The sequence below is a fragment of the Ammospiza nelsoni genome, chromosome 8 (assembly GCF_027579445.1).
Source record: "Ammospiza nelsoni isolate bAmmNel1 chromosome 8, bAmmNel1.pri, whole genome shotgun sequence".
Classification (NCBI taxonomy): domain Eukaryota; kingdom Metazoa; phylum Chordata; class Aves; order Passeriformes; family Passerellidae; genus Ammospiza; species Ammospiza nelsoni.
This window is the reverse complement of record NC_080640.1, coordinates 29,368,737-29,380,387: the sequence shown is the minus strand read 5'-3', so window position 1 is coordinate 29,380,387 and position 11,651 is coordinate 29,368,737.

Sequence of the window (11,651 nt, the reverse complement as noted above, 5' to 3'; positions counted from 1 at the left end):
CCTGATTATTGCAAGGGACTTTCCAATATAGAGCAGCTGAAAACAAGGTTTTGGATTACATGGTAATTTAGGAATGCATGAAAAGCCAAGCAGTCACCATAATAGAGCACTGCACAAACTTCATGGCTTTTACAGCAAAACATAACATATGTTTTGTGATTCATTTGAATGATTTTTCAAGTTTTTTGGTCAAAAAATATGTCGAGCTCTACTACTGGTCCTATATTTAGGGAATCTTACTCTTGAAAAACGACAACGACACCACCCCCCCACTTTGATGTTTCTCCTTTTAGTTTGGTCATTAAAGCTCGGCAGTGATGGATGGTGATAATGCTGTGGGGTTTATGAGTAATCAGGCCTTGGCAGCCACAATATTTCTTTTGTAGTGAAACTTTAATATTCCTTTGGCCGTGCATAAACTTTTTCTGCTTTTGGAATTATGCTGCATAAGCTACCCACTAGGCATTACAAAACAGATAATTGCCCAAAAGCTGGTGTTTTATTTAACACCTGACAGGGTGAAGCTTCCCCCCAGGACAAGAGCTGGGCTGTAGCAGCCTTTCTGTGGTCAAGGCAGGGCTATATTCACAGGGGGAGCCCCTGCAACCGGAGAGGAATTTTTTGGCTGTGTCCCAGGCAGGGCACCCCAGACAACCCTGCTCTCCTCCTCCCCTTTCACATATTTTTAGTGAACTTGCTGCAGCAAACACCAGGTGTCTCCACTTAGCTGGGCTACAGCTTAAAAAGGGGGCCTGCCACCAAAAAAAAAAAAAAAAAAAAAAATTTAGGGCTGTTCTTTCCTTCTTTCCATGGCTTCTATTGTGCTTGTTGCAATGCTGCATGTGAGGATGAGGACGTACAGACACGACATATTCATATTTTATTTTGTCACTCAAGACACCTCTGTCAGGCAAGGCAGGACTTTCCAGAGTTTGAAATAATCCAAATTCAATCACTTTAAAGCTGCTACAATATGCAAGTCCTGGCAGCCGTTTTAAATTAATGGAACATCAGATGTGCTCTGATCCTCTCAATTTCCTTAGGCAAGGGAAATTCTGCTGCGGTGGTAGCGGGAGGGGAAATATAGGGCTATCAGTAAAATAAATGTCAGCTTTTGTCTGCTGATAGAAAAATGCATGCAGCAAAAAAAGATACAGTATTTATTGCTCTGTAATTAAAATCTATTTCTATATGTGGTAAGGTTTATCTTAGTGGTTTGGACAAGTGAATTCTGTGCAGTCTGATCCACAGGAATGGACATTAAATAAAGCCAAAATACAAAATTGTTTTTTATTTGGCATTTTACAAATACAGCTCAGTATTTTGCCTGCATGTAGCTATTTATTTATTGTGCCTGCTCATGTTTTTATTAATAAAAACATTAACATTTCCATCTTGGAAGGACAGATTGGATTTTTGTGAGAACTGGGGGAAGGGCGCGGGGGGGGGGATAAAGGAGGGGGAGAGGAAGAGAGAGAAAATCTGAAAAAACTCGATAGCAAGATGCCAGCCTATGGTTTGGAGTTTACTTAGAAAGTGTAAACATTCATTGGGTTTGTCAAAAGGTTTGCAGACTTGAGAACCTTTTGATCAAACCTGGGCTGTGTTTTGAGGATACTTGCCCTGAAATGTGGTTTTCAATATGCAATTCAGTAGCTTTTGCTTTTGAAATACAAACAAGCCCAAAAATTCAAATTAAGGCTCTGAACCCTGCATAAAAGCACAGGCTTTTATGGTGCATGGTTTCTGCTGATCTGTAGGGCTAATCAGCCAGGGCTATGTCCTGGCTACAAGGGCCCACATTTCATAAAGTCTTTTTCCTGAAACAAAAATACAATACAAGCTGTCAGAGTTAAATTGAGGACAAGGTATTTCTTTAATTCAGATTTTTCAGTTATTTGATTTATATGAGGAGAACCTGGCTTCTTCCATGCTAAGTGGGACTCACATTGCCAGACAGTATGCTTAAAAGTTATTTTTAAAAATGCTGGGGTTTGAAGGCTCTTAAATCCTTTGATGTAAATGAAAATAAAATCATAGTCTGGAACCTAACAGAGACTTTTAATCTTGATCTTAAAAGCATGAATCATACTACAGCATAGAGTAAAACTATTTTCTGTCCTCTGCACTCACCTTCTCTACACATACTGATATTTGATATTTATAGGTGGCAATTAGAGGTACTCTCAGGTAGTCCCAGTGCCTCCTGCCAAGCTCTGTATGCAGTTCCTGCCTTGCAGTCTATGGCTGAGATTTCTACAGCCTTGCTGCTTTTCTCATTTCAATATGACATTTCAAGGAAGTCTGATTAAAACAAAGCAAAGTAGAAGCAAAATGTCTCAAATTCCAGGTGAGTAATGTTGTGGCAACAAAATGTACACCAATTACTGTCTCAGAGTAGGAAAACTAGTGGCAAGGCAGAGATGTTGCAATAAAATTACAGAAAAACTCTGAGAGCCACTGTGGAAAACCCAGCCACTGTTTTCTGGCAGATGTGGGGCAGAGCCCCAGTCCAGCCCATCTCCAAAAGCTGCTCTGCTGGGTCTCAGAAGTGCAGCCAGCACACAGATGCCAGGTTTCAAATACTGGATGAAGAAAGGCCAGCTGAAATATGGGTTTTAATCAGATTTTCATGTTGTAAAATTTCAGCTTGATGCTAAATGGAGAGCATCCCATCCCAGATCTGCCAGCAGAGGCTTTCCCTCTGCCTGCCTAGAGCACAGGTTAGTGTCTGCCAGGTTGCTCCCTCAGGATGGACACTAAGCAGGGAGAGAGGCACTGAAGCCCAGGGTGTCCTTCAGTGCTCCCACACAAATGCAGCAGTGAACTTGGCTGAGCATGCTCTCCTCAGCCCAAAGGGCTCCCTGAGATCTCCTGCCAAGCCCAGTGCCTGGCATCTGCAAGGGTGCAGCAGCAGCAGGGCTGTGGCAGCCACAAACCTCAGTCCTTCATCCCAGTGGTCATCCCAAGGGAGAGCTGTGGGAGGTGGGACACAGCCTGGCTGTGCCCCTGCTGGCGAGCAGACACGTGCTGTGGTGGCAAGGGGCACCATGGCCTTGAGGGGTGCCATGGATGTTACCACATCAGGCTTCTATTCTCCAAGATCCTGCCATGGTTTTTGTCCCAGAAAAGGCAGGGATCAGCAAGAAATAAATTCCAGATTTATTTACTTTCTACAGTCTTGTCCTGGTGAATCTGAAGGCAATGCAAGATGCTTCCCACAGTTATACCCACCATCAAATCATGACAGGAGAAACAACCAAGATGGAAGTTCATCCTACCTTTATGAACCAGGCATTGAATCCCCATGTCTGAATCTTTCTGCATTTGAAATTCTCCATTGCCTTCATTGTGTTTTAAGGCAAAGAATTTGAAGATTTGTCCCTAAATAAAAAGTACCAAATTAATATAACAGCATGGTGGAGTTTCCATTTAACTGCACGCAACAGTCAAGATATTCAGACTTATGGCTCCCACTGCAATTGTAATTCAGTTTCCTTGCTCATACATAATGCTTTTATCTACTCTGAATGAGGTTATTTTTAGTTCCTTAACAAGCCTATATAATTCAGCTGTCACAGCTTCCATAAGAACAATACCTTGGAATTTCCTGCCTTTAATTTGGACTAACTCCTGTCTATAAGCATCACATTAGCAATGTTTCCAACTTGTGTGGTGACTATGAAATCAATCATTACATACATTCACACTACATATATATTTGTAATGTTTGACTACCATTGGCAGAGGTAACATCTCAAAGTAATGTTAGGATATCCTCTGGATAAATGCACCAGCCCCAGCTGGGCTGCCTCCTCTCTGTTCCAGCCTTTGCAGCTGGGCTGTTGGCTGTGAAGAGAATTCTCCTGCCCATGCAGGAGGAGGCACCAGATATGAACCTGCCTCAAGTCCTTCCCTACCTTTTCTGCCCTGAGGACTTCTCCTGTTGTCTAACCAGAGGAAGATGATGGTCCTCAGGACAGAGATGCTTCTGTCACCCACAACAGGACCCCAGAAGTGCTGCAGAAGGGCACTGGGGGAGCTCACCCAGACACCCCATCACTCCGAGCTGTGCCCAGCCCATGAGGGGAGATTGCTACGGCCGCCCCCATTCCGTGACAAAACCAGGCAGGACGTTCAGCAGCTGAGCACTGAGGCTTCCCAATTAGCCATCCTGGTGTGTGCTGACAGATGGCTGGTTCTATTTTTGCCTCCCTTACTCCAGGCCCATTCATTCAGTGCACTCCTTTTGATTACACAGACCCATGTGCTGAAAACCTCATCCCCTTTCTCCTGAGCATGTCAGCTGGTCTGACAGGAGATGTTATCTTTCTCTAAACCACCACTCTTGATCTGCACCATTTGTTTTGTGTCGCAGAAGAACAAGTCCAGTTTGACTGTGCTCATACTTGGCAGTTTCTGTGAGCTTCAGACCAACAGCTGTTCACAGAAGTGCAAATTTTATCTCTCCCTTGCCCCAGGGCCACCCCTCCTACAGACCAGCAAAGCCAAGCTGGTGAGGAAGGGCATCAGGAGGCAACAAAAGGCAAGAAAGATTCTGCCCAAGATCTAATAAACATCCTTGTCTAGGTTTTCTCCCTCAAAAGCACAGGTCCCCAGAGTGCAATATTCAGCAAGGCCAAAACATGCATAGGCAGAGCAACCCAAGAGTGACAGGTTATTATATCCCTTCTCAACTGGCTCCACATTTTCTTCTCATCCCAAAAGTTTTCTAAAACTTTGCCTGTATTTTCAAATGGAGAATGTCCTAATTTATGGAATAAAGAGAACCAGGGTTCAAAAACAAGACCAACATAAGGCTGGGGTAGGTTATCTCCAGCATAGCTCTGGGGGACCAAGCTGTGCTCTGTGGGAAAGAGTGGTGGGAGACCAGCTGAGGGACTCAGGGCTACCTGAGCAGAGCCAGCACCACACACAGCCATTTCTGGAAGGATCTCAGCTGGAACCCTAAGTTGTTATGCTGCTTAGGAGAACAGCTCTCACATATATATCTCCTGCTCACTTGTGATCAATGGTTTCATGGAAAAACAGCATCAATAATGAGTACGTAGCAAAATATGTGCTCTACCTTTCCAGCCCTGGCCATTAACAAAGACTATCAGATGGTCCAAAATTACTTCACCTTAGTCATGTTGATTTTTACCAGCTGGGAATCTGGCTCAGGTTTCCTCTGGCTCCTCAGGGAAATAAACCATATACTATCATGGCTGAGCTGACAACACAGGTAGACCACAATTTCCACAAAATGAGGCTGGAGAGAGGATAAGGCTGTTTACATTGACCAGATGGCACAAGCACAGTTTAGCAAGTGAGGAAAAATCATCCAGCCACAGAGGGCTGCTGCTGGCTTGGTTGGGGCTCTGGCACCAACTCCCTGCACGAACCCCAGCTTTCTAGAGAGTCTGTGAGAAGATGCAGTCCAAGGTGGAGGAGGCAGTGCCAGTGACACAGTGGATGCATATGTTCCCAGGAATACTGAGGGGCAGCCTGGCACTCTGGCAGGGGCTGGAAGCTGCACAGCACATGCACATGCAGCCACAGCTATCATTAGAGTTTTGCTGCTTTGGCACATCTTCCTAATTTACTTAATTTCTATTTATGCCATTCTGTTTCTGTTTTGAGCCTTTATCAGATGCTGGCATGTTTTGTGCAGAGCCAAACTTTGAAAGAAGCAATTTTTAAGGGGAGGATAAAAATTGTCAGAGCACTGGGAAGGGCCATTCCCTAGAGAGGGGTGACTGCTGTAACTGCAATAAGGTAACTAGACCAGTCCCTAGGAGTAGGCCAGTGCTATCCTGCCTGGAAATGCAGATTTCTGAGGATTTGTGGAATGTACTTAGAGAGTCTGTGAAACTTAATGGGGGAAAAACCAACCTTGCTGACAGCAGTTTTCCACACCTGAGTCTAAACCTGCACTGGAAAATGGAGGGAAAGGTCTGCAAAGCAAGAGAGGTCAAAACCTGCAGCATAAGCATGTTGCAGCTCTGTTTCTGAGGCAGCCAGTAATTGTGTCCAATTTATGAGTACTTCTGAAATAAACCACTTCATTACTGCAGTCATTCTGCAAAGCACAGGCAGGGGTGGGGGGGAATACTCTCTTTTCCTTGCCTCCACCTGTGACCCAGTGATGTGCTTGGAGGGTGCACAGAGGGAGCTCCTGAGAAGCAGCTTCCAGGGAAGAGTTACACACAGCACCATGCCCGAGCAGTGCTGGTCAGCAGTGGTGGTTAAACTCTGAGAGCTCCAGTACAAGTAGCAGATGAGAAGAACACAGCTGTTGATGTTGACATGTTGCTGGCCTTATGGAAAGATGATAAACAGCCGGAAATGCACACAATGAACTGGGGAATAGGGATCTAGAGAAGAATTTCAGGCTCACTGGAACATCACAATTGAAAGGGCAATCAACTGAGGATGCTGAATTCTTCCTTTACAAATAATTTGTAGATCCTTTCACTGCTTCTTACTACAATGGGCACCAGTCCCCTGGCTTTTGGAATATACTCATGGCAGGGCTGCAGGCTTCCAGACTGACACTGTTTCTCTTAGTGAATGATGCAGAATAGATCCACAGATCTTCCTTCTTGGAGGAGCTTGCTTTCTTTCCTCCCCAAACAATTACATGGTGAGTGAGTGCTCTGCCCAGCAGCCCCAGGCTTCAGACCACACTGCTCCCTACACATTTCCAAGGCCAGGTGGGCACTGAGAGCTGTCGGATATCACTTCAAGTAATTTCCCAGTGGGACCAGCTACTGAAGGACTGAAAGCCCTTCTAGAGCTACCTTAAAACTGGAGAGCTTGTTTCTGTATTTCCATGGCACCGGTGTTGTACTCTGCCATCAGCTTTAATTGTTGCTGCTCTGAAGAAAGCCTTTGTTCAGTACAATTGCCTACTCCACAGTGACATCATCCAAGTCTGTGTAAAAAAAGCACAGCCTGGAGTAGTCAGCCATGTGATGATGTATAAATAGCACTGACAGAACAATATTATAAACTCTATTGGTACAGCTGAGATAAAGCTCACAAGTTGCTGATTCATCTAAGATACTGGCTTGAGGGATGGCATGAGGTTCAGCTACAATAAATGTTCTCAGCTAAAGGCATATTACTTCACCATGAATCAGCTGTTCAGATCTTTCATTCCTTTCAGAAAAGCACCTGTCTCTTCCTGCCTTGGTCCTCCATTACTGAATACATGAATTATAAGGCCTGATTTTATTTCTGCTTCCTTTATGCTGAAATATGCCACAATCAGAGAGTTCTCTAAGGTTTTATATACACACAGGAAAAGTAAAGCATTCCTAAAACTGCTTGCTGAGTGCTTGTATTTCAATAAACCTGGAAATACTGAACCATACTTCCAACATACCCTGAGTAGGTAATGACTAAGTCCTGTTATGGCTTTCAATTAGATCCATGAAAGGTCACCTACATGTCCATGCACAATGTGGTTTTAAAATGGACAAAGTGAAACCTCACACCTTCATGCTGGATCTCCATGGACCATGGGTGACAGAAATGAGCTCTACCAAATGTGATTACTTTGCAGTTTGGCACCCATGATTGCACTTACTGGTAACTTACTGAATTTCTGTTTGCCAGAAACTCAAGTCCATCCTGTGTTCCTCCACAGTACAATCCTACACCGTGATAATCACCCACATGAGCACCAACTACACAGACGTCCTGCCCCATTGGAGCAGCTTGCTCAGTACAGGCAGAACACTTCATCTGCTGCCTGAGTCTCACTTGCATCAGAGCTGCTCATTCAGGACCATTAAAATGAGCAAGGCTTATACAATTACAGAACTTTATATTAATTTTTAAAACTTGCAGATGTTGCAATCTGTACATATGGGAATAGTGCCAAATGTTATGATGACAGAAAAGAGTTTTATTGGCCAGGGTTTAAAAGTAAGGAAGCAGGAAAAGAAAAACTCACCCCACCACTATCAAGGCACTGCATGTATCTGGTTTTGCACACAGCTTCTGGTTAGCAGCTTTGCCTTTCTGATAGTGAGTTAATCAGCTAAAGTTTTTATGAGCACAAAACCAATAAAATGGTGTGGGGGAAAATGACAATAAAAATCCCTTATTTGCTTTAGATGTGCTTTTATGTCCACTAAATCCTTCTTGCTCTGTCCAGAGAAGACATTTCTGCATTGAGTTTCAAACAGCAATGCCAGCATATGATCCTACATATCTGCTGCTTGTGTCAACATCCTTTTCCAGGGTGTGCATCCTTTGGGATGCTGCTGTGCAGTGGCTCAGAGAATGTGCAGCTCTTGGGTTATTTTGGCTGAGGCTGCTGGAGGATCAACAGGCTGAGGTGCTTTGCAGAGAGCACTGAAGTGACGCTCAGTGATCTGCATAAGCAACATATGTTTTATATAATCAACATCCCCTTTGCATTCCAATTGCATGTCAGTACTGGTAGAGCCCACTGATGCAAAAGATCAGCTCCAGCTTTGAAGCTTGGGACAATAACAAAATAACCTATTTGTTTATGTTAGTAATAAAATCTACCATCAACTACTATTTGATTGTGGCCTCAACAAGAAACCTGGCCAAAGGAAACCTCCTCAGTGAGCAGGAGATGAAGGAAGTGGATGGGTTGACTGTGGATTTTCTAAATCTAGTCCAAGAAGCTGATGGTTATGCTTTAAGTTTTCAATTATTTTAGACCCCAGCTTTCCAAAAGACTGCTTGGAGGACTAAGAGAGATTGTAGCATTCACTTTGTTCCTGGATACAGGCTTTGAGAGATGGTGCAGAGCCAAACACACTTACAGTTTTTCTGAATCCATCAGAAGCAGCCAAGGAGCAAGGGCACTTGCAGTGCCTCAGCACAGCAGTCTCTCCCAGTTGCTGGCTTCCCCAGGCATCCCTCCCTGCCTCTCCTATGTCCCTGCCTCCACTCCTTCTGCCTCATGGTCAGCTGTGTGGGTTATCCTGTGCCTTGGGGCTGGGAGGATGTGTGCCCTTGTACTGTAGGAAGCCATCTGGGGGACTGCAGCTGCATGTGCATAATCACCAGACAGTTCTGAACTGACATTTGTGCCACTGCAACTATAGGCATGGTATGTGGGAAGAGATCAAAGGTACCTTTTGCACACAATCAGTTTTTATGCGTTAAGGTTACATTTCTGAGGTAGAAAAAAGCTGGTTTATAGAGCACACCTAAGCAGGCAATTTCAGCTCCTGGCATCTCTTCCCCAGTATCTCCACCACTGGTGAGCATGGGAAGGTAGTGTTGCCTCACCCAGCCACAGATTTTTCCACAGATCATTCCAGTAACACCATAGACTTCCAAAATAGCAGCCCAATTCATTCCCATGCCCAGTTCAATGGAACCTTTCTGATTATTTTCACAGCATTCTGCAAGGGCTGTTTCTTTTCCTGCTGCATGAAACAGAAAAGCTCCTCATGTGTTCCTGAAATGCCTTGTGAAGTTAACGTGACCTATTCCCTATCATCAAGAGAATGATACTGGAACGAAAGAAAGTGGTTTTTTTTTCCCTCCAGGTTTCTTAATATTCAGTCCTCATATGGCATAAGGCAGTAAACTCTCAATTACACGAAGGCAAATACCAAGAAATCTGTCAAAGCCAATAGAGTTATTCTGGACACCTGAATAATTTCTCCCTTGGTATGATTCAGTCTCCAAAATCCACTCTGAATATCCTTAATAACTGTTTGCTATTCACCTACATTTTTAGCTCTCTTATAATTCTAACGTTTTTCCATGTTTCACAAATAGCCGGAGTCAGTTTTTTTCAGATGATGCTGTTTCCCCAACTTGGCTTCCCTATGAATAACCTCCATCATCACTATGCTACTTTTGCTTGAATGTTTCATTTTTAACAATAAACATCTATCCCAGATGCCTTATTTTCAGCTTCATTAAACGTTTTACTAGTTCATCCTGAGTCATGTCAATATTTACCTTGGACAGGGCTCCGTATCCTTTCGTTTCTAAGACCAGAATTCACCAGACAAGCTTATTGTTCCTGGCTTGACTTCCACAAGTCACAGCTTAAAACTTTTTTTGATGTATTAAACAAGATGCAAATTCACGCAGCCATTCTCTTTGCTGTGTGCTGCCAGCTATGCCTATTCCAAACATCTCTGAGCTGATTCACTTCAACTTCTGTGTACACACAGGCCCCAAACCTGCACTCAGTCACTGTAAGGTAATTTCAAAGCCATTTAAAAGCAGCAATTAGCAGTAGAGAAAGCAGCAACCAGACATCAACCTTTTGGGCACAGAACCACAACAGACCATTTCCAGTGACCTTCTGCATTGTAGAAAAAGGTGTTAGGAAACAGAAGGGGTTGCCAGGCCCTGCAGGGCTGTGTTGGCCTTCACTGTACAAACCTGGATGTTCTCCTGGGAGATGGGACTGAACTTCCTCACTCCAGCTCTCTGTCCTGCTCCTGAGGAGCAGGGCTGACTTGTTCTGAGCCATGCAAGGGACACCTGAGGCATCCCAGCATGGTCAACCCCAAGCAACCCTGAGCTGCTGCCCACAGCCATCCACAGCCAGGCTGCTCCTCACTGCTGTCAGAGCTCCTCATGCTCTGAGGAGAACTTCAGGGAAGTTCTTTATTTACAAGACCACAAGGAGCAAATTTGATAAGTCGAATTTTCTTGATAATTTTCTGGATCTTTACACTGAGTTTACTTCAGGTCCTGTTTCAAAGCAGTAGCATAAAAAAGGTAGTTTGGGGTTCAATAAATTTCTATTTTAGATCCACATTATGTCCTGGAATATAACATTTTGAATTTTATATTGGATAGAAAAAAGTAAAGGTGTCAAGCTGGGAAAGTGCTTTGGAAATAACAAAGGACTTTATGTGGTCATTTTTGAGGTCATTTTTTATGTTGTTCCTGACTGTATTTAAAATACCTCCTTTCAGTTTGAATGTCTTTGTCACTCACTGAAATCAGCAGTGCAGACTGGCAGGGCAGCTGGGCATGCACCACAAAGGGATATACATGGAAAAAAGCACTCAGAGTTTTGGACACCTCCAAAGTGAATATTATACCTGTGCCATCAACCCACATTTGTCAAGAGGTGTCAACACAGCCTAGAGAAGCAGTGAGCCACATTCTTGTGAGAGGGGAGGCAATTTCACATCTTACCAACCTCCCTGAGCTAGGTACTCCTAAAAGCAGGTCAAGGAGATGGCTTTAGATGTTACTCCAGGTGTGCAACAGTTTTCATCAGAAATCCAGGATATGAGCTGAGTTCACAGTGCAACCATGTCAGTGACAGCAGATACATGGGGCTAGTTTAGAAATCCCTTGCCTGGGTGCTTTGGCAATAGCAGCACAAGTAAATAATTGCTGCAGCCAGCCCACATGCTGCTGCCAACATCCCAGAAAGAGCATGTCCACACAGGAAAATGAAGGTAATATTTCTGTACACCCCTGAGCCCACTCCAGCTCACACACTGCTCCCCCTGTGCTGTGACCCAAAGGGCTGTACTGCTGACAGGACAGCTGAGGGTTTATTTGGTTTGGAAAGAATTTGGTCAGCTCTAAAGAACAGGTGATCATTTTCCTCTTTTGGTCTAAGCTAAAATCAGAGAGATGAGCTTGAAACAGGGCTATTCAAATTCCCTTCT